A 26,497-nucleotide genomic window follows, 5' to 3' on the forward strand; every position below is an offset into this window, starting at 1 on the left:
TACATTCACACATTTGTAAATTCATACATACGCACAATCGTAAATTCATACATTAGTAAATTTGTAAATCTGAAATAATAATTAACTAATAATAGCTTAACTATTACTAACTATTAAATTCTAGGTATTGTCATTTCCTTTCAAATTTGGCTGTTAGTGAACATTTGAAAAATCCAAAGTTACGAATTATCCGGAATAATGAATGCCGTATAGAAATGAATGGAACGTAATGAATAATAATAAATAACGATAATAAAAACTTTGTATTATTATTATTTATTATTAATTTGTTCCGTTCCATTTGTTTTGTATTCATTACATTCACTAACAGCCAAATTTGAAAGGAAATTACAATACCTATAATTTAATAGTTAGTTACTATTTCAGATTTTCAAATTTTCGGGTTTTTGGATTTTCAAATTTTCAAATTTCCGAAATTTCTAATTTATGAATGTACGAATATACACATTTTCGAATTTGCAAATGTACGAATTTCAGAATGTACAAATTTACGAATGTAAGAATTTAATAAATGTTCTAATTTAAGAATGTACAAATTTACAAATGTACGAATTTATTAATTTACTATTTTTTGAATTTTACGAATGTACGAATTTAAAAATTTCTGAATGTGCGAATGTATGAATTTACAAATTTATGAATGTACGAATGTATGAATTTACGAATGTACGGATTTACAAATTGTGATCATAACAAATGACCCGAAAAACAAAAAATGGGTATATAGAAATTTGTGTCGTTATTTCATGTAAGTGAATCCAGAATGGTTGTATTAATGGGCATGACCACCATATATGCAACAGTGTACCCTGTTCTCCGCATTTTCTCTAACACACGGTTAGAAGTCGGAAAAAGTCCGATCGGATTATGTTGTCGGAAAATCCAATCGTGTGTAGGCTATATAGAACTTTTTCTGTTGGACTTTCCGGCGGAAGAATTTTGAGAGCTGGATTTAATATTTTCCAACAACAAAATCCGATTGGACTTTTTCCGATCATGTGTAGAGAATTCTGACATACAAAGTGCCACGCATGCTCAGAAAAAAATTGTAGATGAAAGCTATTTACTACTGGCCTCTACGTAGTCTCGTCGTACGTGTATAATATCACCTCGTTCAGAATGATCCGATTTTCAGACAACTTTGTGTGACTCTGTGTATGCAAGACTAGTTTCGGCCAAAATCCGTAGAAAAAAATCTGACGGATTTTGTGGTCAGAATGTTTGACTTTGTGTATGGGGCATAACAGTTACTAGAAATATCAGGGTTATATTTGTTGAGTAGGGAATGACATTCGATACCAACTAGTTAAAGTTTTATAATTGTTTTCTTGGGTCAAGACATTTATTGAGCCTTTATGGGCTATAGTAAAGATCCTTTCCCATTTTTTTCTGTAGTTCTGTAGTTCCTTGTAATGCCCTGTAATTCCCTATAATGCCCCATACACACGGTCCGATTTTCCAATGGGAAATGTTGGATGTGAGCTTGCTGGTGGAAAATCCGACCGTGTGTACACTCCATCGAACATTTGTTGTCTGACTTTCCGCCAACAAATGTTGGCTGGCATGTTCTCAAATTTTCCGCCAACAAATGATTGTTGTCTGAAAGTCCGATCGTGTGTTGAAGTAGAATTGTAAAGTATCGAACCGGGCAGAACTTATCCACTTCCCGACCGGCACACGCTGATGTACGTCGGCAGAATGGCATGGGCAGGCATATTGGCGTACAGGTGCATCCAGTTTTAAATGCCGCCCTGCCATCGCGTGTGCGCGTGCCGGTCGGGACCCCCGTGAGTCCAGTTTTGGGTTCTGCGGACTTGATCGCCGCAGGCATACCCGCGATCATCTCACGGGGCGGCTGAACGAGGAGATGACATCACCCCGTTCTGCCTAGCAACAAGTGACGCTGATCTCTGCTCCATGTGATTGGAGCAGAGATCAGTGTACACTAAAACAAAGCCCAGCCCCCCACAGTTAGTAACACACCCCTAGGAACACTTAACCCCTACACTGCCACCCACTGGTTAACCCCTTCACTGCTAGTGTCATTTACACAGGAAGCACTGCATTTGTATAGCAGTGATTGCTGTATAAATGACAATGGTCCCAAAAATGTGTCAAAAATGTCCGATGTGTCCGCCATAATATCACAGTCACAATAAAAATTGCTGATCGCTGCCATTACCAGTAAAAAAAAAAAATATTAATAAAAATGCCATAAAACTATCCCCTATTTTGTAAACGCTATAACGTTTGCGCAAACCAATCAATAATCACTTCTTGTGACTTTTTTTTTACCAAAAATATGTAGAAGAATACGTATCAGCCTAAATTGAGGGAAAAAAAGTTTTTTTATATATTTTTGGGGGATATTTATTATAACAAAAAGTAAAAAATAATGCATTTTTTTCAAAATTGTCACTATATTTTTGTTTATAGTGCAAAAAATAAAAAACGCAGAGGTGATCAAATACCACCAAAACAAAGCTCTATTTGTGGGAAAAAAAGGACGTAAATTTTGTTTGGGAGCCACGTCGCACGACCATGCAATTGTCAGTTAAAGCGACGCAGTGCTGAATCGTGGTGGTCTGGTCTTAAGCCAGCAAAATGGTCCGGGGCTGAAAGTGGTTAAGCAATGCAGGTTTATTAACAGCTGATAACATACAGGTTTATGTTCAAAGTATTAAAAGATACAGGCCTAATTTATACAGTTTCTTACAATGCAAGCATATTAGTTATAGGTATTCTTATTCCCTAACCAAATTGAACCAATTGTGAATTGTTCTCACCTTGAAACAGAATGGGTCTTTTCTGCCAATTCTTGGGAACCCGTCGCCTGATAGGGACCAGTCCATCGACCAGTGGTCCAGTCCCCTCAGAGTTCTGGGTTCCAGCTTGACCAAGTTTGTGAGGTAAATTCACCTGAAACCACACTCTGGAACAAGTTAAAGCCGCGTACACACGGGCGGACTGTCTGGCCAACTTAGTCCGTCAGACAATCCAACGGACAGTCCGTCCTACTTTTGAATGAACGGACTTGACCACACACGGATGCACAAACAGTCCGTCGAAAGCTTGCGCGATGACGTGTACAGCACGTACAACGGGACTAGAAATAGGAAGTCCAATACACAGCAATGCAACCTTTCGCCGTGTAAATCCTTTCTGAGCATGCACCATACTTAGTCCGTCGAACTAGCCTACTGACGAGCGGATTGTCCGCTGAAACCAAAGTCTTCCGAAATTCCGAAATACTTAGTCCGCCAGACTGCACGCTGAAAAAGTCAGCTGAAGCCCACACACGAGCAGACTGTCCGCTGAAATGTGTTTCGACGGACCAAGTTGGCCAGACAGTCCGCCCGTGTGTACGCGGCTTAAGAAGTCTTCTCTGACTTGTACGAGGAGACAAGTTTCAGACAGATATTTGCCCATTGGTTCTGACTTCTATGACCCTTGTAATAGGGCTGCATACACAGAGTGCAGCCTTATGAGCTCCTATCTGACTTGTCTGACTAACAATTGTAGAGCTTGCATTTATATACCAATTTAGAAGCCTATTTCTGCCATCTGTCCTAAATATGATTGGTCACTAAGATCTATGTCAATGTAAACAACCATAAATCTGACACCTGTTCTACAACCAGATAAACTTAAATATTCCCAGAATTCCTATATGTTCATTAAAAATGATTTAAAACTGCTTTTGTCCAATTAAAGACAATTAAAGGCACCCAGCTGTGTTAAATGCAACCATCCTCATCTTGATAAGGTTTAACTATATTCAAGAATAACAGATTTACGACTCCCCCACCAGATGTGTCATGTTTTTCACTATACAATCCTGTGTGTATACGTAAGGTACTGTATTACTTACTATATACTGTATATATATATATATATATATATATACTTTTACACAAGCCAATTACTTATTCATATTCAATGTTATTATTATTATATATACTATATACATACACATGAGTGTACTTCGTATTCAATGGATTTTAACAGTTTTAATGAGGGCTCAAGCAGACCTTTGTTTTACCCTGTCAAACTTAATTTAATGTTCTGTACATAACTTTCCCGTATTCCACCTAATTATTTTAACCACCTGTTTTCTAATCTTTGACAGTGCTTATCTTATCAGCTATATTTCACTTCTGTCAAAAGTTCTCTCTTCTTCTAATTAGTAACTAAACATTAACTTTTCCTATCTCTGTGATTTATATGCATTTCAAGACTTTAATATAACATTCTATATAACTTGAATGTGTTCTAATAAACTTTCACCCAGTAAACTATCTTATAAAAAATATCAGAAAGAAGCAGAGAGGTCATCTAAAGTTCAACATTTAAAAATGAAGACGTTTTCTATATTTTAGAATAACATAGTGTACATTAATGAAAATGTAATAACAATTTTTTACTATTGAATAATAATATTGCTAAGACCACTAAATAATAATAATAATAATAATAACAATAATTATTATATTATCAATAGAATATATGCAAATCCAGTCCGAGGCCCCATAACTAATCCGGTCACAAGTCACTCACTGAAATTATGGGACAGATTACATGATCCCTTTAACCTGGTTTCTCCTCATGCCCCATTACTTTCCTTTATAGGCCACCCATTATTCTATCCTGCCTTTACTGCACCCGGTTCTTTTCAACTCTGTTCTCAGGCTGGACTACATAGAATATGAAATCTTGTTACTGATACCACCCTTAAAACATTCCCAGCCCTCGAAAAGGCAAGTGGAATTACCCCCTACTGAAGCTTTCCACTATCTCCAAATAGCTCACTTCGTCAGGACAGCGATAGGCTCTTATTTATTTATCTAATATTTGTAACTCAGACCCTCATGCCCCAGGTATTATATCACGCATATATAACCATTTTATTTCGACACCAGCTGACCTTCCCCTTTATGCTGTACAGTGGTCCAAAGATCTGCAACTAACACTTGATACAGAGGACTGGTCTAATATCTGGGCCAACACAAATTTCTCCACCCAAAACGTAGTGGCGCTGGAGGCTAACTATAAGGTGCTCATGTGGTGGTACCTTGTCCCCGCAAGGATCTCAAAATTTCTACCAACCTATCCATCAGTATGTTTCCGAGGCTGTGGGGAGAGGGGTACCCATACCCACATTTGGTGGTCATACCTGATTGCACAACAATTCTGGATGGCAGTATTCCAAATTGCTTCCACTTTACTTCATGATACTCTAATCCCTGATCCTGCCCTGCCTCTTCTAAGTCATATACAAGGAGATTATACTAAAGACCAAACTCACCTTCTTCTCCAATTAACTACGGCTGCTAAGCAGACAATGGCCAGAGCCTGGAAAACCCCAAAACTTCACATAGCGGAAATGAAAAATAGAGTAACCCAAGCCATAATTCACAGCAAAATTGAGGCGACGATCCTAGATTGTATCCCCCAGCATTCTAAAATTTGGACACCCTGGGCAGATAACTTTCTTCCTGAAGACTTCGACACTAGTCTGCTTACGCCATGATTTTCAGTGATTTGGTGGTCTTCTGGGGGACAGTGCGGTCCCACCGACACTGCTATACTCTTTCTTGTATTACTCTTTTCCTTCTATACACTTTTCTCCACCTCTTCTTCTTTTTACTTTTCTTCTTTCTTCTCTTTACCTTCTGACCAAAATCCTATATACATATCCCTTACAACAAGAACAAGACTGAAATAAATATCCTTTTTGACCGTTTTTCCCCTGACCTGATATTGATCGGTTTATGTTACATATGGTTACTGATTCAGAGTAACTCCCCAGTGACTCTTGATATTGTCTATACAGTCGTTAAAACTACTCTACCTTGCTTCGTAATAACGAGCACTGATAGCACCCGACAGGATGTTACACTGTTATTACTGTACAAGTTATAAGTTATTTGTACTGTGAGATGTCCACTGTATCTTTGAATCAGATTACTTCTTGTTGTATTCTGTGATTTTCTACCAATAATAATAAGTTTGAAACCAAAATATATGCAAATCAATATGAATAATGTGAACTACATTGGCTAATATGAGATTCTACAACAGTGTGCACAAGTCTGTCGCACAAAAGTCCACGTATGCTCGGAATCAAGTACAAGCGCTCTGAAGCGATCGGTCTTGTAAAACTAGCATTCATAATAGAGATATTATGTACATCTTGTGCGTAACCACGTTTGTAATTGTTGGCCAGCATTTGTGTGACTGTGTGTATGCAAGACAAGCTTTGAACAACCTTCGAACAACCTTCGAACAAAATTCCATGGTTTTGTTGCCGTGTGTATGCTCCATTGAACATTTGTTATCGGACTTTTTGCCAACAAATGTTGCCTAGCATGTTCTCAAATTTTCTGCCAACAAATCGTGTGTACACAAGTCCGTCACACAAAAGTCCACGTATGCTCGGAATCAAGTACAAGCCGGAAGCGCTCGGTCTTGTAAAAATAGCGTTCATAAAAAAAAAGTGAGGATCAGAAAAGACAGGATCAAGCAGCCTTCTTACACACTGCAAAGGATTAACCCCTTAGGTTTCACAGTGTGTATAACAAGCATGCTTTACTGCATATACAGACTGATTTTACTGGTGTAGGTTTAGTAACACTTTAAGCTGATCACATGTATGAATATTTGAAAAATATTATAAATATATATATATATATATATATATATATATATATATATATATATATATATATACAAATTGTTAACTCACTGTTTTGGGGCGATCTTTTTATAGCTCATCTTTTCGGTATTACGTGAACCTCCTAGCTTTCCTCTACGCAATTGATAACATCAACCAGGATCCAGACATCTTACCCAATATCACTCTCGGCTTCCATCTATATGATTCATGGCTGGAACCCAGGAAGGCTGTACAGAGTGTTCTGCAGATCTTATCTGGACCAAATGGGACCGTTCCTAATTATTCATGTAAAGGACATGGCAAGTTGGCCGGTGTTATTGGAGATCACTATTCATCCACTACAATCCCAATCGCCCAAATCCTCGGACTGTACAGATACACACAGGTGAGTGGAAATGGCTTGAATATTTGTAACACTATTCTGGGTCAACAGAGACAACAATATACATTTTACAAAAACATGGTGGTCTGTGAACGTTAAAGTGTGTGTAAATGTAAACGCCAGTCAAAGAAATGAAAACACACCTGGCACCATCACTAATGATTTTTCCCCATTTTACATCTAGAAAATCCAATGTAATTAACTATTTTTGGGCTTTTATCTATAGCCATGTGAATACTTGGCATGCTCTTCTCCTGTTGCTTGGAGGACTGAGGGCAGAGGCTGTAGAAGACTTCTGAGGGTGACTCAAAAACATCAACAAAAATTGTTGACCATACTGGACTTTTTAGGTATATATATATATATATATATATATATATATATATATATATATATATATATATATATATATATATATATAAAAAAGGAGGGGAGGGAAAAGAGTAATAATTAAAAACAATTTTTATTCTTCTAAAAAGAGAAACAAAAACTCACCAAATCTCAATATTTCTTATCCTGTCTAGTATGTTAGAGGTATATCATAATCTGTATATATTCCTATACATATTTAATCATAGGAACAATAAGGAAAATTGACACTTAGTACAGAAAACAGTTTGCATAGACAGGATAGCAATTGAGGAACAGCTCAAAGATATTTTGATGCTCTACATGTTTCGCGTTCATCATAACGCTTCCTCAGGAGCTTAACATTTTTATTCCTTTGGATAGCCCAAAAGAGAAAAAAAGGAGGAAAAGGTGTCTCTACAGGGGTAGAGTGCTATATGGTATTATAGTCAAACTATTGTATATAGAGGAGCCCACAGGTGAGCAAGGAACTCCAGACATATACATATAAAGCGTATAAAGAAGGTGGTGTAAGCCGTAATCTTCTATTAGTCCAGTCAGAGATCCCAAAGTGCCTTTTCACTAAGTCTAATACAGACTTTAAGGTATCATTGAAGGAGAGGGGGAACAGCTGGCCGAGCAGCCCGACGGTCGAGGTGAGAAGGTGATTGAGGGGTCTTGCTGTTCCCCCTCTCCCTCAATGATACCTTAAAGTCTGGATTAGATTTAGTGGAAAGGCACTTTGGGATCTCTGACTGGACTAATAGAATATTACGGCTTACACCACCTTCTTCTGTCGCTTTATATGTATATGTCTGCAGTTCCTTGCTCACCTGTGGGCTCCTCTATATACAATAGTTTGACTACAATACCATATACCACTCTACCCCTGTAGAGACACCTTTTCTTCCCTTTTTTCTCTTTTGGCTATCCAAAGGAATAAAAATGTTAAGCTCCTGAGGAAGCGTTATGATGAACGCGAAACATGTAGAGCATCAAAATATCTTTGAGCTGTTCCTCAATTGCTATCCTGTCTATACAAACTGTTTTCTGTACCAAGTATCAATTTTTCCTTAATGTTCCTATGATTGAATATGTATAGGAATATATACAGATTATGACATACCTCTAACTAGACAGGATAAGAAATATTGCGATTTGGTGTGTTTTTTTTCTTCTCTTTTTAGAAGAATAAACATTTTTTAAATTATTTTTCCCTCCCCTCCTTTTTTTATTTATATATATATATATATATATATATATATATATATATATATATATATATATGTATGCCTAAAAAGCCCAGTATGGTCAACAATTTTTGTTGAGGTTTTGGTGTTTTTCTTTTCTTGTTTTTTTTTTAAAAAGTCTAGTATCGGGACGTGGCATGTTTAATTTTTCTGTAGTGTATCTCCAGGACCACCCTGTGGCAGATACACACCACATTTAATTTAATTCTGAGGGTGGCTGCCAATTACAGTGGTGAGGGCTGGGTTATGGGATAGGAGGAGCCACTGTTAATACTACATATTTTCCCCCGGTTCGGTTCGCACCAGAAGCTGCAAACAGACCTAAACTTCGTGTGAACTTTAGAACCCTATTAAAGTCTATGGGACTCGAACGTTCAAAATCTAAAGTGCTAATTTTAAAGGCTAATATGCAAGTTACTGTCCTAAAAAGTGTTTGGGGACCCGGGTCCTGCCCCAGGGGACATGGATCAATGCAAAAAAAAGTTTTAAAAGTTTTTTCAATAAAAGTGTAATATTCCTTTAAATTTCGTACCTGGGGGTGTCTATAGTATGCCTGCAAAGGGACGCATGTTTCCCGTGCTTAGAACTGTCCCTGCATAAAGTGTCATTTCTGCAGAAAGAAAGTCCTTTAAAATCACTCGCGGCTATAATGAATTGTCGGCTCCCCATAATACAGAGAACACTCATTGAAAGTCAGTGATTAAAAAAAAAAAAGCGTGGGGGTTCCCCCAAAATTAATTACCAGGCCCTTCAGGTCTGGTATGGATATTAAGGGGAACCCCGCATCAAATAAAAAAAAATGACTTGGGGTTCCCCCTAAATACCCATACCAAGGGTCTGGCATGGATTTTAAGGAGAACTCCACTCCAAATTTAAAAAAAAAAGGGCGTGGAGTTCCCCCTAAAAATCCATACCAGACCCTTTATCCGAGCACGCAACCTGGCAGGCTGCAGAAAAAGAGGGGGGGACGAGAGAGTGCGTCCCCCCCGAACCGTACCAGGCCACATGCCCTTAACATTGGGGGGATGCTTTGGGGGTCCGTGACCCCTCAAAGCACCTTGTCCCCATGTTGATGGGGACAATAGCCTCATCCCCACAACCGTGGCCGGTGGTTGTGGGGGTCTGCGGGCGGGGGGCTTATCAGAATCAGTTCGCCGAACAGGCGATCAGGCAATGTTTGAGTCGAACATGAGTTTGACTCGAACTTGAAGCTCATCCCCATTAGGCTCCCATTTTCCTGCTTCACCAACAGCATTGTTTGACAGGGTGGACAGGGGTATTTGATTGACAGTGGCTCCTCCTGTCATTATTATTCACAGCAGGGCAGTAGTCCTGTCGCCCACCAGGGCCATTCAGATAGATAAGTACCTTAGACACCTGGAGCATGTACACAAGTAATGGCAAAGCAGGGTAGAGGTCAAAGCCACTACACAAGTTGGTTAGAGAGCAGGATAAGCAGTAGACACTGGGAGCATGCTCGCAAGTGGTAGACGCACTGCAGAGGGTAGAAAAGCCATCAGATCTTTGCCACTGGCACCAAGTAGGAAAAAGTGACTAGCGGGATCAAAGGATATTTTGTATTAAATGTATTAAATGAAATAGAAGGCCCTCGATGTCTTGATCCATACACCACTTAGCTAGTACTACTAGATTCCTGCCGGTCGGTCGCTTATTGTCCTCTCCCGATTTTCCAAGTTCAGTTTCTTCCCTTTTGAAGCTTATCTTGGAGAGGTCAATGTGCCTCATTCGGACAAACCTCTTGGGTATTGGGCAGTCAATAAGCTGCGATTTCCAACTCTTGTCCAAAATGGCACAAAGATATCTTTCAGCTCCTTGCAGTAGTGTGGAAAGTGAGAGATTGTTCAGTGCAGCGTCACACATTCTGACTGTCACCAGAAACCGACTTCTAACTGAACATGCAGAGATTCTTTGGTTTCTTAAAAAAAAAAAAAAAAAACTTGCCACTTGTGTTTGAGTTGGAAAAGTAATCTATTGCCTGTTACTGTCCAACTGTAATGCCCCGTACACACGGTCGGATGGAAAATGTGCGATCGGATCGTGTTGCCGGAAAATCCGATCGTGCGTGGGCTCCACTGGAATTTTTACGTCGGTATTTTCGTCACACAAAGTTTGAGAGCTGGATCTAAAATTTTCCGAGCACAAAATCCGATCGTTTAAATTCCGATCGTGTGTAGACAATTCCGACGGACAAAGTGCCACGCACACTCAGCATAAATTAAGAGACCACAGCTATTGGCTACTGATCACTAGGAACAGATGATCTTTCTCTACCAGGGGCGGACTGACAACTTATGGGGCCCCCGGGCAATAGGAGATTAGGGGGCCCCCGGGCAATAGGAAATTATGGGGCCACACAGTATACACACACAGTATACAATCACACAGTATACACATACAGTGGTGTGAAAAAGTGTTTGCCCCCTTCCTCATTTCCTGTTCCTTTGCATGTTTGTCACACTTAAGTGTTTCGGAACATCAAACCAATTTAAACAATAGTCAAGGACAACACAAGTAAACACAAAATGCAATTTGTAAATGAAGGTGTTTATTATTAAAGGTGAAAAAAAATCCAAACCATCATGGCCCTGTGTGAAAAAGTGATTGCCCCCTAAACCTAATAACTGGTTGGGCCACCCTTAGCAGCAACAACTGCAACCAAGCGTTTGCGATAACGTGCAATGAGGCTTTTACAGCGTCCTGGAGGAATTTTGGCCCACTCATCTTTGCAGAATTGTCCTAATTCAGTTACATTAGAGGGTTTTCGAGCATGAACGGCCTTTTTAAGGTCATACCACAACATCTCAATAGGATTCAGGTCAGGACTTTGGCTAGGCCACTCCAAAGTCTTCATTTTGTTTTTCTTCAGCCATTCGGTGGTGGACTTGCTGGTGTGTTTAGGATCATTGTCCTGCTGCAGAACCCAAGTTCGTTTCAGCTTGAGTACACGAACAGATGGTCGGACATTCTCCTTCAGGATCTCTTGGTAGACAGCAGAATTCATAGTTCCTTTTATCACGGCAAGTCTTCCAGGTCCTGAAGCAGCAAAACAGCCCCAGACCATCACACTACCACCACCATATTTTACTGTTGGTATAATGTTCTTTTTATGAAATGCAGTGTTCCTTCTACGCCAGATATACTTGGACACACACCTTCCAAAGAGTTCCACTTTTGTCTCATTGGTCCAGAGAATGTTGTCCCAAAAGTCTTGGGGATCATCAAGATGTGTTGTGGAGAAATTGAGACGAGCTTTGATGTTCTTTTTGCTCAGCAGTGGTTTTCTCCTTGGAACTCTGCCATGCAGGCCATTTTTGCCCAGTCTTTTCCTGATGGTGGAGGCATGAACGCTGACCTTAACTGAGGCAAGTGAGGCCTGCAGTTCCTTGGACGTTGTTGTGGGGTCTTTTGTGACCTCTTGGATGAGTCGTCGCTGCGCTCTTGGGGTAATTTTGGGCGGCCGGCCACTCCTGGGAAGGTTCACCACTGTTCCATGTCTTCGCCATTTGTGGATAATGGCTCTCACTGTGGTTCGCTGGATTCCCAAAGCTTTGGAAATGGCTTTATAACCCTTTCCAGACTGATAGATCTCAATTACTTTCTTTCTCAATTGTTCCTGAATTTCTTTGGGTCTCGGCATGATGTGTAGCTTTTAAGGATCTTCTGGTGGACCTTACTGTGTCAAGCAGCTCCTATTTAAGTGATGCCTTGATTGTGAACAGGTGTGGCAATAATCAGGCCTGGGTGTGGCTAGAGAAATTGAACTCAGGTGTGGACAACCACAGTTATAGTATGTTTTAACAAGGGGGGCAATCACTTTGCGGCTGGTCGGCAAGCGGTTAATGGTTAAAGGGTAACTCTACTTTCCTAGGAGAAAAAAAATAGCAAATAAAGAAAAAATAATATAGCTGGTACAAGTGCGACATAAATCATATTGTAATTAAATGCTGTTAAAAATCACCTTTCCTTTTCAATCTGCAGCCACGGTAATTTCCTAAAAAAAGGAATGAAATATGGCTACCTGGAGATGTTCTGTACACAGAATGTGTACTGACCACTCCCCAGAAATATCATTTCCTGCTTGTGTGATTGGCTCCCCAATTTTCCCAGAAGTCTGCCTAAGATACAAGTCAGATTTCAGGCATCCCCTGCAACAAAAATTTCATTTTTGGTGAGATATTTCTAATAGGAACACGTCTAAAGGTATGCAGGCCCCACAGATTTCCTCATTAGTGCTCTGCAGCTGCCACAGCTGACTGATAGTTATGAAAGCCCTCCCATTAGACCCACTGAGCCCAGAGGCACAGACAAACACACAGGGTGTACTTCAGAATAACAGAAGGTAGGAATCTGTAACAAAGGTTGTTATAATCCTTGTAATGTACATCGATCACCCGGAGGGGAATGTTTTTTTCTCAGCAAAAGTTGAGTTACGCTTTAACCACTTGCCGACCACCGAACGCGATATACATCTTCACTTTGAGGACGGATATCGTTGTTATGGCAGCAACTAGCTGCAATAATCCCGGTATCCCAGTGTTCGGCTACAAGATAAAAGTGGTCTCTGGGTCAGATTCACCACAAGATCGCTTTTATCGGCAGCAGGAGAGGGGCCCCTCCCTCCCACCGCTCTCCAGTGCCCTCCGCAGCTTACCGGAGCTGTCGGCAGCGACTGAAGAGATCCGGTCCTGTCACTGGCTGTGCACGAAGACGAGTTAGGGGAAGATGGCCCCCACCCGTCTCCATGATACTGCATGGTGGAAGTGACGTCAAAACGTCACTTCCGCCCATAGCTCATAAAGGGACATTTTTTTTAACAATTTTTTTTTAATTACAATTTTTTTTTATTGCATTTGCAACTGCAGCATATGCAGTGTAAATATGAGACGTGAGGTCTTTTTGACCCCCAGAGTTCATATTTAAGAGGTCCTGTCATGCTTTTTTTTCTATTACAAGGGATGTTTACATTCTTTGTATCATGGAACCTCGGTTTACGAGCATAATCTGTTCCAGGTGAATGCTCGTAATCCAAAGTACTCGGTTATCAAATCGAGTTTCCCCATTGAAGTCAATGGAAATTAAAATAATTTGTTCCGCATTGACTTCAATAGCATGCAATACCGCATGTGGCCATAGGTGGGGGGGCACCGGAGAGGCTCGGAAACGGTCGGAAAGGCCTGAGGACACTTCGGTTGACCTCGGCAAACCTCAGAAAGCCTAGGAAACGGAGTATTTCCTTGTCTTTCTGTGTATTGCTGAATAGCGCCGAACGGCTGTAATCTGCTTCATTCAGCTCGTCTTGGCTCCAGCGCCCCACACCTCAGGCCAAATGTGGTACTGCAGGCCCTATTAGCTTGAATCCTGCTCATCTTGTGAGACAACACTTGCAAACCGAGTCAGAATAAAAAATAAAAAGTTGCTCGTCTTTCAAAATGCTCGTTAACCACGTTACTCGTAAACCGAGGTTCCACTGTAATAGGAATAAAAGTGACACTTTTTTTTTAAAAGGTAAAATAAAAAAAATAAAAAATGTTTTAAACATGCCCCGTCCCGCCCTGCTCGCACGCAGAACCGAACGCATATGTGAGTAGCTCCCCCATATGAAAACTGTGTTCAAACCACCCATGTGAGGTATCACCACGATCGATAGAGTGAGAGGAATAATTCTAGCCCTAGAACTTCTCTGCAGCTTAAAACATGCAACCCATAGAATTTTTTAAATGTCGCCTATGGAGATTTTTAAGGGTAAAAGTTTGTTGCCATTCCACGAGCGGGCACAATTTTGAAGCGTGCCATATTGGCTATCAATTTACTCGGCGTAACATTATCTTTCACAATATAAAAAAATTGGGCTAACTTTAATGTTGTCTTATTTTTTAATTCAAAAAAGTGTATTTTTTCCCCCAAAAAAAAGTGTGCTTGTAAGACCGCTGCACACATACGGTGTGACAGAAAGTATTGCAATGACCGCTATTATTTTTATTTTTATTTTTTTTATATTTATTATTCTTTATATTTTATTCTTCATAATTTTTTATAAAAAAATTCATATTGTTAGGGGGTTCTAAGTAATTTTCTAGCAAAAAAAACCCCAAAAACTGTTTTTAACTTGTAAACAACACATCTAAAAAAAGAGGCCTGGTCCTTAAAGCGGTGTTCCAGCCGCAATAAAAAAAAAAAAAGGCCGCAGCTACAAACACTGTAGCTGCTGACTTTTAATAAAGACACTTACCTGTCCAGGGAGCCTGCGATGTCGCCCAACCCCCCCCCCCCCCCCCAGGCTGATCCGTCCATCGGATTGGGTGCTGGTGCTGCCACCTTAACGAAGGAAAAAGGGCACTGGAGACTTGCGATTTCACTGCCCCAATTTCTATTGCGCATTCCTAGTCACGCGGCACTTTGCGAATGGCCCTGTTGTTTTCTGGCACACACACATGTCCCAGAAGACAATGGGGCAGCTCGCCGAAGAGGAGGAAGCACTGTGGAATAGGAAGAGGCAGATTAGGAAGATTGCCTAGCAGCAGGGGTTTCTGGTAAGTACATTTTTTTTCTACAATGCTTTATTTATTTATTTTTAGATGGGAAGGAGTGGACAGTGTCAGTGTTTTTTTTTATTTTTACAATTTTACCTTTTTAAATATGTATTAAATTTTTTTATTATTATTATTTATTTATTTTTTCAGCCCTGTTGGGGGAGGTCTTTTGTGAGTTATCAGGGGGGTTAACAGACCCCTGACATCTCCCCCTTGAGACACAGAAAGGGATTGAGGGCACAGATTTGCCAGTCCCTTTCTCTGCAGTCTCTGCTGCACTGAAAATGAGACATCGTAAATACAGATTGCTCAGTTATTTGAATGGACAGTCAGTGATCACTGACTCAGTTCATTCAGAAAAAGAAGGAGCCGGTAACTTACAGATTTATTGGCACCTTCCTTCATTCTCCATCCTAACAAATCTGGGACAGGAGAGGACCGGAGGAGGACAAAGGGGGACCGGACAAGGTGCTTTGGGGGTGACCCCAAAGCACCCACCTATGTTGAGGGCATGTGGCCTGGTATGGTTCATGGGGGGTCTCTCTTCTCCCCCCTGTGGCCTGCCGTGTTGTGTGCTCAGATAAGGGTCTGGAATGGATTTTGGGGGCATTTTTTTAAATTTGGCACAGGGTTCCACTTAATATCCATACTGGATCTGAAGGGCCTGGTATGGATTTTTGGGGGACCCACACGCAATTTTATTTTTAAATATTGGTTCGGGGGTCCCCTTAATATTTATACCAGACCCAAACGATCTGGTAATGGACTGGGGGGGGACCCATGTCATTTTTTTCAATGATTTTTATCTATATTGCCGAGACCCGACAATTCATTACAGCCGCGATCTGTTTTAAATTACTTTTTTTCCTTTAGAAATGCCATTTTGCTGTGGTACTGTTCTAAACACAGAAAACATGCGCCACTTTACAGGCATACTATACACACACCCCAGGTATGAAATTTAAAGGAATATTACACTTTTATTGTTTCACTTTAAGCATTATTAAAAATACTACTCCTGAAACGTCAGTTTTTAAAACTTTTTTTGCATTGATACAAAGGGCCTGGTTATGGACTGGGGGGAACCCAGTCCATGACCAGGCCCTGGTAATCAATGCGAGTCCCGCGGCACTTTGTGAATGGCCCCGTTGTTCTCTGGGACACACACGTGTCCCAGAAGACAAGGGGGCAGCTCGCCGAAGAGGAGGAAGCACCGCGGAATAGGCATAAGCAGATTAGGAAGACTGCCTAGCAGCAGGGCTTTCTGGTAAGTAAAAAAATATTTTTGTGAATGTTAATGTAATTTTTTATTTTAGGGTGGACCTCCGCTTTAAGTGGTTAATATTCTTCTTTTTCAGATTAGCTATGGAGCCACGGATTACTCATTAAGTGCCAGACACCTTTACCCGCATGTATTCAGAACCGTTCAGAACGATCACGTCTATTATTTGGGGATTGCCAAACTAGTGAAATATTTTGGCTGGAATTGGGTTGGAATACTTTTATCAGATGATGATACGGGAGAGACGGAGGCCCAAATTCTGAAGAGGCATTTGGCTTCCCAGGAGATTTGTGTGGCTTTTGAAAATAGAATAACTACGAATTCTGCTGCAATGGATCAGTGGACAGACACCCTTCATAAAGTCAATTGTTAAGTTTTAATACTTTGCGGTTCCTTTACAAGCAATGCCCAAAACTACATAATTGAATGCGCTCGGATCAATCGAAACAATATGCTTATCCTTCCTCCAGCCTGGGCTTCAGATAAAATCAAGACAATAGCTTTTTACCTAGGTTTTATAACATGTTTGAATTTCGAGTTTTTTGATCCGCCAATCCGTAGAAATACAAGTCTATTTGATGACAATCTATTGTCAGGAAGTTCACAAGTTAAGCTTTTGTTGGATGATTTGATCGTTACGTTATACAATATAACGTCAGCTCAAAATGGAAAAAATATTTATTTACAAAATGTTACCATTTTCACTCACAGTAAATTAAGATTCATGCTTTCATTCACTACAAATATAATGCTCTGCAAAGAATCTGTACGAGTGTATTTTGCGGTAGAAGCGATGGCTGAAGCTATAAATCTTTTCACCAAGTTCAATCGCAGTTTTAATATTAACAGATTTAAGCAGGTAAAACAGTAGAGCGCAACCGCCTGTCAATTATTTTTAGATGACTTTTTGTGTTTAAATGTAAGAAGGTTTTTTTAAGGAGTACTTTGACCAAAAAGTTGGGAGCTTTAATAAAATGTTACACAGGATTCATATAGCCCCAACTGTTTGCGCAGTACTTTACAAGCCAAAAAAAAAGGAAAATAGTACAGTTACAATTAGGGTTGCACCATTACCACTTTACAAGTACCGATACTTTTTTCTATACTGATTTACCAATACTTTTTTTAATGTCATGTGACAGTGGACTTTTTTTTTTTACAACTTTATTTTTTACAACTTTATTTTTTACAACTTTATTTTTTACAACTTTATTTTTTACAACTTTATTTTTTACAACTTTATTTTTTACAACTTTATTTTTTACAACTTTATTTTTTACAATTTATTTTTTTACAATTTTATTTTTTACAATTTTATTTTTTACAATTCTATTTTCTCTTACGTTCACTGACTGACACAGCTCCTTTATTCTTGACCATTGGGTTGTTACGCCACCTTCAGGAGAGGACTAGGCAGAACACGTTAACATGTACAAAAAACAGAACTTTCTAGTTCCGCCCAAGAGGCGGTCCCTTCAGTAACAACCCCTCAGCCTCCTTCCTGCAGCCTCAGTTTTTTCTGCCTAGTGAAGGAGATGGACTTGGGAACCCTGCGGGACCATCAGTCCGTGGATTTATTTTTTTCTGCAAAAGGTTGCTTATTATTTATTTTTTTTTTTTTTTACAATGCTTTATTTATTTATTTTTAGGGTGGAATGAGTGGACGGTGTCAGTGTTTTTTTTTTTTTTTTTTTACAATTTTATCTTTTTAAATATGTATTACGTTTTTTTTATTATTATTATTATTTTTTTTTTTATCAGCCTTGTTGAGGGGGGTCTTTGGTGAGTTATCAGGGGTCTAAACAGACCCCTGACATCTCCCTTTTGAGACACAGAAAGGGACTGAGGGCACAGATTCCCCAGTTCCTTTCTCTGCAGCCTCAGCTGCACTGAAAATGAGACATCGAAAATACAGATTGCTCAGTTATTTGAATGGACAGTTCGTGATCATTTACTCTGTTCATTCAGAAAAAGAAGGAGCCGGTAAATTACAGATTTAATGGCTCCTTCTTCCATTCTCCATCCTAACAGATCCGGGACAGAGGAGGACCAGAGGAGGACAGAGGGGGACCGGACAAGGTTCTTTGGGGTTGACTCCAAAGCACCCCCCTATGTTGAGGGCATGTGGCCTGATGTGGAGGTGGGGCCCTCACTCCCCCCATGGCCGACAATGTAGCATGCTTGAATAAGCGTCTGGTATAGATTTTGGGGGGCCATACCCCTTTTTTTAATTTGGCGCAGGGTTCCCCTTAATATGCATACCAGCTCTGAAGGGCCTGGAATGGATTTTGGGGGGACCCCCACACAATTTTATTTTAAATATTGGTTTGGGGTTCCCCTTAATATTTATACCAGATCCAAAGGGCCTGGTAATTGACTGGGGGGGAACCCATTACATTTTTTTCAATGATTTTTATCTATATTGCTGAGACCCAACAATTCATTACAGCCACGATCAGTTTTAAATGACTTTTTCTTCTTTAGAAATTAAATTTTGTTGTGGTATTGTTCTAAACATGGGAAAAATGCACCACTTTACAGGCATACTATACACACCCCCCCAGGCACGATATTAAAAGGAATATTTAATTTTTATTGTTTCACTTTAAGCATTATTAAAATCACTGCTCCCGAAAAAACATACGTTTTTAAAACTTTTTTTTTGCATTGATACATGTCCCCTGGGGCAGGACCCAGGTCCCCAAATACTTTTTATGGCAAAAACTTGCATATTAGCCTTTAAAATTAGCACTTATGGTTTTTCATGTCAGTGTCCCTTAGACTTTAACATAGTTCCGCGGCTTTCGAATTTGCCGTGAACACCGCATAATGCTCGCTGTTCGGTGAACAGGCGAACGCCTGATGTTAGACTCGAACATCGGGCTCATCCCTAGTCGCATGTTGCACATAAAAGGCTTTCCAAGAATACAGAAAAGAACCGGATGTTCCAATAACATCTTTCTTCAAAATCCTTCTATTAACCACTTGCTTACTGGGCACTTAAACCCCCCTTCAGTCCCAGACCAATTTTCAGCTTTCAGCGCTGATGCACTTTGAATGACAATTGCGCGGGCATACAACACTGTACCCAAATGACATTTTTATCATTTTTTTCCCACAAATAGAGATTTCTTTTGGTGGTATTTAGTTACAGCTCGGAGTTTTATTTTTTGCTAAACAAACAAAAAAAGATGCAAAAAAAAATAAATCATGTTTAATAGTTTGTTATAAAATTTTGCAAACGGGTCATTTTTCTCCTTCATTGAAGTGCTCTGATGAGGCGGCACTGATAGGCTGCACTAGTGGGCACTGATGGGCTGCATTGGTGGGCACTGATAGGCTGCATTGGTGGGCACTGATAGGCTGCACTGGTGGGCACTGATAGGCATAGTTAAGGCGGCACTAATAGGCACAGATAAGGCGGCACCGATGGGCACAGATAAGGCGGCACTGATGGGCAAAGATGGGCACAGATAACATGGCACGGATGGGTGGCATGGATGGGTGGAACGGATGGGCACTGATAGGTACCACTGATAGATGGGACTGATGGGCACTGATAGGTGGCACTGATAGGTGGCTCTGATAGGTGGCACTGCTGGGCACTGATGGGCGGCACTGCTGGGCACTGGTAGATGACACTGATGGGCACGGATATGTGGCACTGGGGTGCAGCACCTTTATTGAGGCAGATTGTGGGCACTGCTGGGTAGAAATGTGGGCACTGCTGGGTGGCACTGCTGGGTGGCACTGTGGGCACTGCTGGGTGGCACTGTGGGCACTGCTGGGTGGCACTGATGGGGGGCACTCACTTTTTATTAATGTGGCACTGGCAGGGGGCAGGTGGGCACTGGCAGGGGGCAGGTGGGCACTAGCAGGGCTGGCCGTGATCGGGACTGATGTCCCGTTCATGGCCGCCGGTGATCGGCTTTTTTTTCTCTCCTCGCGCTGTCAGCACGAGGAGGAATAATAGCCGATTACCGGCTCTGTTATATCACATGATCAGCTGTCATTGGCTGACAGCCGATCACGTGATAAGGGGTCGGGATCGACCCCTTGCACGGATCGGTGATCAGGCGAGTCTCATAATCTATTGACGTCGTCCCGGAAAAGGAGATCCGCGCTGTAGCTGTCATTCGGCTATAGCGCGGGTCTCAAGTGGTTAAAGTAAATAAGTTATTATATCAACAACTTAACATTACCTTGTAAACACTGTAATGGCATTTAATCATTAGCAAAATATGTGAAAATTATACAGTGGAACCTCGGATTGCGAGTAACGCAGTTAACGAGTGTTTCGCAATATGAGCACTGTATTTTTAAAAATCGTAACTCGGTTTGCAAGTGTTGTCTCACAAATCGAGCACGAATCAGGCTAAAGTGGTGTGTAGTACCTCTTTTGGCCTGAGTTGGGGGGGCACCAGAGCCGAGCAGAGCCGAACGTCACGTTCAGAAATGCAGGGAAAGGCCTGAGTACAGCACAGCTGACCTCTGCAAATCTCGGGTAGTCTTTCCGAGGTTTGCTGAGGTCAGCCGTAGTGTCCCTGGGCCTTTTCGGACATTTCCGAGGCTCTCAGGCGCCCCCCACCTTTGGCCGCATGCGGTATTGCATCCCATTGAAGTCAATACGGAACAGATTATTTTCATTTCCATTGACTTCAATGGGAAAACTCGATTTGATATGCGAGTGCTTTGGATTACGAGCATTCTCCTGGAGCGGATTATGCTCGTAATCCGAGGTTCCAGTGTACTTCTTTATCAGAACTTTTGAGGTACATTTGTAGAATAATCTACTCATATATTCAAACATATCAGACGTTTATGTCTATATTTTAATATTTTACATAGAAATCAATGTTTAAGAATCATTTACCAAGTAGTCAATAAATCACATATTCTTACTATTCATATTGTACAGAGTTACCAGAGTAAGCAGGGTAACTGTGCTTCAATGCCATGCATAATTTGTGTAGAAATCAGGGTAATATGGCTAATACTTGGCCAATTCTATTTAACTATTAAAACCCACCAAGCTGGCATCATATGAAACATGGCAATCCAGACCAATGTCAGAAACCATGAAACAGACTGAGACAGAAGTACAATCAAATCACACTTGTTTATTAATAAAAATAAAAGGTAAATAGAAAAAAGCATAGCCAAGCATAGCCAGAGTCCTGTAGCCAGATCGGGTAGTCAGCCAGTCCAAAGTTCATTAACCATATCTGGTAATCAGCCAGGCCAGAAGTCAGGGATCCAAGGATAGCTACCGCAAGCAGGATAAGAAGCCAGGAGGGATGTCAGCAAGCTAGTCTTTGAAACAAACAGCAGGAGATGGTTCCTTGTGATGTGACCAACGCGAAGGCAAAGGAAAAAGTGAACTGGAAGGCTTTAAATAAGCAGGTCAGACAAGCATCATCGGGAACAGCTGGTAACTGTGGAAAGAGAAGAGAGCTGGCAATTAGCCGACAGCTGAGCGGCCAGCCCAGATGAGGAAGGGCTAAGCCAGCCCTGATGCACTAATATTTATTTACAATATTTTTTTTAAATAAAAATATTCATTTAAATAGAAATCAGAGTATTAAAATCACCTCAAAGAGGAGTACAAAACACAGAGAACAGAATCATTTACCGTATATACTCGAGTATAAGCCGAGATTTTCAGCCTCTTTTTTGAGGCTGAAAGTGCCCCCTCGGCTTATACTCGAGTCACCGCTGTCTGACTGCTCGATCAGCGTATCGAGCAGACAGACGGCGGACATTAAAATTCAAAAGCCGCGCCTCCTTCTCCGCCTCCGCCTGTGATAGGCGGAACACTGAATTTCCCAGCAGTCAGTGTTCCGCCTATCACGGACATCCGTTCATTCTCATACTACGGACGAGTATGAGAGGATGTCCGTGATAGGCGCAACACAGGCTGCTGGGAAATTGAGTGTTCCGCCTATCACAGGCGGAGGACGGAGGCGCAGCTTTTGAATCGTAGAATGGCCGCCGAGAAGAGCGGCGATCCATCGGCACGACACGGGACGGAGGAGGCACGGGACGGAGGAGGCACGGGACAGAGGAGGCACGGGACACCGGAAGGCACGGGACACCGGAAGGCACGGGACAGAGGAGGCACGGGACAGAGGAGGCTCGGGACGACGGCGGCTCGGGACGGAGGCTTGGGACACAGGTAGGCTGGACACACACACAAGGCTGCACGGACACACACACACACACACACACACACACACACACACACACACACAGGGATGGATGGATGGATGGATGGATACACACACACACACACACACACACACACACACACACACACAGGGATGGATGGATGGATGGATGGATACACACACACACACACACACAGGGATGGATGGATGGATGAATACACACACACACACACACACACACACACACACACACACAGGGATGGATGGATACACACACAGGGATGGATGGACGGACACACAGGGATGGATGGATGGATGGATGGATGGACACACACACAGGGATGGGTGGACGGACACACACACAGGGATGGACGGACACACAGGGATGGACAGCCATGTCTCACCCTCGGCTTATACACGAGTCAATAAGTTTTCCAGTTTTTTGGGGGTAAATTGGGGGCCTCGGCTTATATTCGGGTCGGCCTATACTCGAGTATATACGGTAAACACACTATAAATGGTGAAGAAGAAAGTTAACGGCGCTCTCTGTTGGAACAACTCAATCCATACACTGGGTCCACTCACAGGTGCCGAGGCTCGATATTCCCCAACACACTCCAATGCAACCGTAATAAGAAGAGCCGGCAAAACTGTAATCCTTGAAGTGTTGTTTATTGGAACATTAGAGTGACAATAACTCCAATGGAGCTTCTCACGGTCATTGAAGTAAAAGTCCTGGCACGCAATCCAGTCTGTGACTCCGATGGCCGGGTGTGGAATATTTTGGACAAATTACACCTTAGTTGCGAGTGAGGGGTTCTTGTTGGGTGGAATCAGACAATATTCACCATGGTTAGCATAGAGAACATCTAAGGGCTAAAGAATATCCCCAAGGGCAGCAGAGCTCCTTGATCAAGTGGCCATCTTGTTTGCACACCAAACCACACCCCTTGTTTATCCTTTTAGCAACTGACATGGAAGACATTGAGCACGTGTTCACAATAATAAGATATGTGTAGACCTCTTTTGTATTGAGTGGGTTATAATAAATGGCCCTCCCCATAACAAAATATTGCACTAAACTTGTAGGTAAGAGCGGCAGAACCTTTGCTAGGTGGAAGAGTGGGTTTGATAGTAAAGTTGGCAATGCCTCCACCTAGAACAGGACCTCTGTAAACAGAGGGGATTCCCTTCCTGGAAAATCAGGTAGTAATCTAAACATGGTAAGTGGGAGCAGAAATACTACTGAAACCAGCTAATAACATTAACCATAAGTATATAGATGCACACCAGTATAAAACAATGCAAGCCTTATATAAGAAAAGAATAGTACATACATCCAATCTAAAAACAGGTCTTATCAGCAAAGGGTCCAACAAGAGTCCTGGGGGAATTGCGTACATATACCCAGGCATATATAGTTATTAATAGCGATACCTCCAGATGAATGTTGCAGCAAAGTCCAGTTTAAGGGGTCTCTGAGGATAAGGCAGCGATGCAGCGTCCATCTTTGTGTCTGAGACCTAAAGACAAGATTTGTGGTGAAGAGGAGACCCTCCAGCCATTGTCCAACCAGCCTGAAATGGGGCTTTTCATCAGCAGAAACCATGTTTGGCACTGGAACTCAAGAGTCAGCGCATCTGCTCTGCTTCTTAGTCCCTAGTAGATTCTAGGCTGTCCTACAACTGGACCTATAACTACCAGAAGTGGCCGTTGGATGCCGTCCCTGGCTCTAGCCTATGCTATAGAATTCCAGACCAGAAGGAATAGGATTAAATAAAACAACCGCGGCTGTATATAAACTCTATTGCAATAAACAGGTTCATCTAATAACATACGGCAAGGTGACCACTACACACCCACACAGTATATATATATATATATATACACACACACACATACACACAGTATACAGTATAAACTGTAAGCTAAGGTGTATAGTTTAATAGTACATTATTAGACATAGGAGCACTTGCCTATCAATTCCTTTTGGTCTGGATTTAGCAGCATGGACAGGACATGTGACTGAGACTTTCTCTCCCCCTCTCTCTCATCATCTCCTCCTTCTGAGTTTTTTCAAAGCCAATCTTCCATAGACAGGAATACATAGATATATATATATATATATATATATATATATATATATATATAACACTGTGACATTAGCAGCTAACAGTGGAAGGCAGCAAATCCCTGCATATGTATGAAATACCTATGATCATTTGCAAATATTAAAGCAGTATTAGGTTGGGTTCACACTTATGCAAATTGGATGCAGGTTTCCCTGCATTCCAATTCGCATGACAGGAGAGTGTGCCCAGCTGTCTAGGGCCTCCACCCTGTATTAGAGTGCCTTCACCCTGGAGGAATGAGCACAGGAGACACAGCAGACCGCAGCATTGTCAGTCTGGGGAAGGGGAGTGTAAGATGTGCTAGCAGATTTAGATACACAAACAACGGAAAACCAAACTCCAGCTCATACTTTAAAACCAGTTACAGCAAACTGTTTTTTTTTTTTTGTTTTTTTTTTGGACTGCCTAGAAGTGTTCAGTCCTCCAGACTGACATCCAATCATTAGGACATTCTGATATTTGCATGTCTTGCAATCATGACTAGTGTATAACATATGTGCATCTGCTACCAACCTATACTCCAACTTACCCCCCATTTATATAATAAATAAGATCATACCACTTTTGGAGTAAAATAGGCCGTAGCAGCCATTAATTTATTAATCAAACTGTATAAATATCCAAAAATATATAACTCTTTAAATAGTGTAAACAATAATAAAACAACAACAAAACAATAACAACATCAGTTATGACAAACATCAGCTCCCCCTAGTGTTGGTCTTTGCTGGTCCACCAATAACACTCAGCTATAGCCACAAATTATGACACTGCGGTCCCTCTGACATGGGTTATTAGGCCTCAAGCCGACAGGCTGACTCGGAGACACCCACCTACCGCAATGCCCCCATAACCAATTACCAGATAACTTCCGTTAACTGGAGTACCACCCACAGGACCCGTACCACTGACAGATCCTGACTCTTCATTCAGAACTCTCTTCCTCCACCCGCAAAGACCAAACACCAGCCACTGCCACGACAGTCCATGTTCTCATCCTGGAAAGAAAAAACACAAACACACAACAGAAAAAACACCACTCGACATATACAACCCAATATTAGGGAGGGAGGGTGGGAAACTTTCCTCCAGACTGCTGCCTCGTGGAGGGCGCGGGATCACCTTCCCTACACAGAAGGACTCACCCCCTACACTCCCGGCCAATCCCGCGCCCCCTATCATGCAGGGCTGACATGCACTGTTCACGCAGTCATGCCAGCCCTCTGCCTACGGGATTTTATTAACCCCTGCGGCGCCGGGCTTTACTTGTTTTGCAACCATTGCTTGCATTGGGACTGTAGATTCTTGAAAAGAGACCTGAGGCAGGTGCTGTGATGTTTTCAGGAAGCTATGTACAGCACCCTGCCAGTCCCTCCCACCAGCCATGATTTGCCCGCATTACATAGGAAGGCACATGGACCCAGTGATGACATCAAAATTATGCCCTGTACACACGGTCAGACTATGCACAGTCAAAATCCGTCTGATTTTTTCTGACGGATTTTGGCCCAAACTTGTCTAGAATACACACAGTCGCACAAAGTTGTCGGAAAATCTGATCGTTCTGAACGCGGTGACATAGAACGCGTACAACGGGACTATAAATGGACCGTCATCTCCTAATTCATTCTGAGCGTACATGGCACTTTGTCCGTTGGAATTGTCTACACATGATCGGAATTTAAATG

At 41.6% G+C, this 26,497-nt stretch overlaps 1 pseudogene; it reads left to right on the plus strand.

Annotated features, from left to right (window-relative positions):
• The window catches only part of LOC143941291 (vomeronasal type-2 receptor 26-like), a 55,403-nt pseudogene that overhangs the window by 11,700 nt on the left and 17,206 nt on the right, over nucleotides 1-26,497 (plus strand).

This window comes from Lithobates pipiens, unplaced genomic scaffold (genome assembly GCF_037356315.1).
Source record: "Lithobates pipiens isolate NorthernLeopardFrog02 unplaced genomic scaffold, aLitPip1_a1.2 Scaffold_3, whole genome shotgun sequence".
Lineage (NCBI taxonomy): Eukaryota > Metazoa > Chordata > Amphibia > Anura > Ranidae > Lithobates > Lithobates pipiens.